We start from the raw sequence: 4,224 nt of genomic DNA on the forward strand, positions 1-4,224 counted from the left end.
ACCAATTCCAGAGAGTTACGACCCGTGATTCTCATACCGCGCGCGCCGAGTAGAAATGCTGTTGTTAACTTGAGTTTCTGCAATGGGCCTATAGTCTCTGGCAGTATTCACTGAGACGAGGCATGTAACCTCTGTATGTGAATCTGTTGTTGGTCTTTTTGCTACGTCGGCATCAGAGGTTGCTATATGCTGGTGGTTGTGTTTTTGAGCGTAGCAATATATAGGGCCCGATATTTAGATGAGACAAGTATAATGCCGTTCGAGTCCATTTATCGGACCCTATTGCTACGATGAAAACACAATAGCGTGTATATGTTACAGGCATTAAGTGAAACCAGGCATTACGGGTAATGCCTGAAATGTTCAGGAATTACGCGTAATGCCTGCTGTGACCATTAGGCATTACACGTAATGCCTAAAAATACCAGGCAGTACGTGTAATGCCTGAAAATCATTGTCAGGCATTACACGTAATGCCTGAAACCTGTTACAGGCATTAAGTGAAACCAGGCATTCAGCCTGTGACCACTAGGCATTACACGTAATGCCTAAACGTATATAATGCCTGAAACCTCTCTGCAATTGTCGTTGGTGAGGTTTCTGCTAATGTTTGTTGGTGCATGGTTTGAGGGTCGTTTGTTGGTGGTTGGTCGTGGTTGGTGGTGGGTCGTGGTTGGTTTTTTGGTCGTGGGTCGTGGTTGGTTGGTGGGTGGTGGTTTGTTGTTGGTTGTTGATTTGTTGTTGTTGTTGTTGTTGTTGTTGTTGTCGTTGTTATTGTGTGCATGCATTGTGATATGTTTTACTTGTGCAACACCATGTACTTGTGTAATACCATGCACTCGTCCCCACACACATACACTACTCTGGTAATGTATGATTGATGAAAGAAAAATGTCTAGGATGTGACTCGCAACTTCCGAAGCTCTTTTGGTACTCACTGGTCTTAGAATGCAGAGTTTGCTGAAATGATCTTGGTACACACAAATGCATTTATCACCTCGGTCAGCCAGCGACTGCATGTCAATAAGATCGATCTGAGCCCGGGATATAATATCGTTTGATAGAATCGGTCGAACAACAACACGTTTGACTCTCGCTCGTTTCTTCTTCTTCTGACACTCTGCGCACAAAGATTTGTAAAGTTCTATCGCGCGCGTGGCGTGGTATGTTGTCGTATTTCTTGTGCAGCTCCTTCTCCATGCGATCACGACCGCCATGGCCTGTGGCCACATGCGCTCTCTTGACGATATCGTATGTTTCTTCAAGGGTCGCATAGTAGAGAATGGATTCCTCAGCTGTGTCAGTCCTTTTCTGTACAAGCTTTTCGATGTCACCGCATCTTAATACCTCGAATCTGAAAATTAAAGTAAATGACAACTATTTAATGGCAATAACAGGACATGTTTATCAACGTTGTAAACAATATACCATAACTCTCGATCGGCAGCGAGTCGGATATAATTATAACACGTAGGACAGGGTCCAGATTGAATTCATCTTGCTAAAACAACAACAACATGTCAATGTACCCGAGCGCTACATTCAAACTACTAAAGATCGTGAACAACAGCTTACGTCGAATAATAATAACATATATTTCTTATGAGAAAAAAACCCCGTTTACACAGTGTTCCTCAAGCGAACATTAATACTAATTTGATATCGTAGCTTTCAACAGCCCCGGTATGTGAGATAACACAACGCAATTTTCTTATTAGCTGTTTTTGTTCCAGCAAGTGTACTTTTTATATTTAGTCAAGTTTTGACTAAATATTTTAACATCGAGGGGGAATCGAAACGAGGGTCGTGGTGTATGTGCGTGTGTGCGTGCGTGTGTGTGTGTGTGTGTGTGTGTGTGTGTGTGTAGAGCGATTCAGACTAAACTACTGGACCGATCTTTATGAAATTTGACATGAGAGTTCCTGGGTATGAAATCCCCGAACGTTTTTTTCATTTTTTTGATAAATGTCTTTGATGACGTCATATCCGGCTTTTCGTGAAAGTTGAGGCGGCACTGTCACGCCCTCATTTTTCAACCAAATTGGTTGGAATTTTGGTCAAGTAATCTTCGACGAAGCCCGGACTTTGGTATTGCATTTCAGCTTGGTGGCTTAAAAATTAATTAATGACTTTGGTCATTAAAAATCTGAAAATTGTAAAAAAAAATAAAAATTTTCAAAACGATCCAAATTTACGTTTATCTTATTCTCCATCATTTGCTGATTCAAAAAACATAAATATGTTATATTCGGATTAAAAACAAGCTCTGAAAATTAAATATATAAAAATTATTATCAAAATTAAACTGTCCAAATCAATTCAAAAACACTTTCATCTTATTCCTTGTCGGTTCCTGATTCCAAAAACATATAGATATGATATGTTTGGATTAAAAACACGCTCAGAAAGTTAAAACAAAGAGAGGTACAGAAAAGCGTGCTATCCTTCTTAGCGCAACTACTACCCCGCTCTTCTTGTCAATTTCACTGCCTTTGCCATGAGCGGTGGACTGACGATGCTACGAGTATACGGTCTTGCTGAAAAATGGCATTGCGTTCAGTTTCATTCTGTGAGTTCGACAGCTACTTGACTAAATATTGTATTTTCGCCTTACGCGACTTGTTGTTACCTCCCTTTGACATTATAATTATGTGTCAATTACTCTATCAGATACAGCATTGGCGATAACCCGGTTTCAGTATTGTTTCACGATAGACGTAGAGCTCAATACCAACACTCAAATCTGTTTTTGACAAACACCACACATCACTTACTTTCCCAAGAGATGCATGATACTCATGACGTGATTTTGTCGTTTTCTGGAAGGCAGCTTTTACTTCTTCGATTGTTCTGAAGTACACAGCTTTCGGGAGCAACTTTCTGCCGTCCTTTTCATAATGTTCAAACAAACGTCGAGTAAACAATTGTTCTTTTTCATTATCCTCCATGGTGACGAATAAGCAACTGGTGAAAACTCGACTGGAAATATTGGACCTCGGCTTTCCATTGTGACATGCACTCACACTTACGTGAAATTCAAACTGTGGTGAACACTATATATGTCAGAAATACATTATTTTGCATTGCGAACCATCACTCATTATTATATTCACACCATGACATTTTGTCAACACTTTGTCCTAAAACATGTTCTCACCGTCATCCAAGAGGTAATGGATAACTGTTCAGTGCAATAGGCTTTTTATGTTGTGTGTATTGCCTGAATTGCTTCAGGCAATAAGCGTAATTTTGAGAGTCAAATGTCAGGCATTACGTGTAATGCCTGGTATTTTTAGGCATTACGTGTAATGCCTGGTTTCACTTAATGCCTGTAACATATATAGCTACCATGTTTTTGTCAGCAACAACTACCAGAATGGTCCATGTCATTGATTGCAGACGACGATTATAGTGTGCATGTCCCTTTGCGCATGTATCCACGGAAATCACCGAACATTGACAAACCTACGGACATGTATTGTCACGATCTAGTGACATAGACCAAGAAAGTGTCACTCAGTGGGGTGCCTTCTCTTGGTCAATTGCGACTGAAAGCGCCTGTGCGTGAGTCGGGGCTATACGGCAGAGTTTTGCTGACAGCGCAGAGCACGGATTTTGTGGCGCACGGATTTTTCGGGGGTAATTCTGCTTTGCGAGGCAGAATTGTGGATAGCTGAACTTGATATGTGACAAGGTCAGTCACGTGTTATTGGCTAGGTGGTCTGTGAGAGACACAAGGACGGCGCACTTGACACTCAGCGGCAGAAGAAGAAGGATCGAATACGACGGTTTCTAGAGTATGATGGATTTCACCGAATAGAATATTCGGCACTCTAGGGGAACTTCAGCGAGTTATCACCTTCTCACTGCCACATGTTTTGCTGAGGACGAGTCGTCAAATCTTTCCTTCGTCGTGCGATGGTCTTCGCATAAGTATTCGACAAGGGGTTTCTGGATGTTGTTGTCACTGTTGACGAACAGAGGCCATTCCAGGGAGGAAGCGGGTTTTGCTTCCATGAGAGTGCTACATTCATAGGCTGTTTGAGGTAATAAATCATTATTTAACGCTGTTGACGAGTCTGTGTTTGTGGAATGAAATACTCTCTGTTGTTCTTTCCAGGTTAGCGCATAATTTGCTCTCTGTGACGCTAAAATACTAACCTGTATATGTTTTTTGCAGGTAGGGAGAGAAGGACGAAAAATGGCTGTTTTGTTGTTGTGGGA

The sequence above is a fragment of the Littorina saxatilis genome, unplaced genomic scaffold, assembly GCF_037325665.1.
Source record: "Littorina saxatilis isolate snail1 unplaced genomic scaffold, US_GU_Lsax_2.0 scaffold_739, whole genome shotgun sequence".
Taxonomy (NCBI): Eukaryota; Metazoa; Mollusca; class Gastropoda; order Littorinimorpha; family Littorinidae; genus Littorina; species Littorina saxatilis.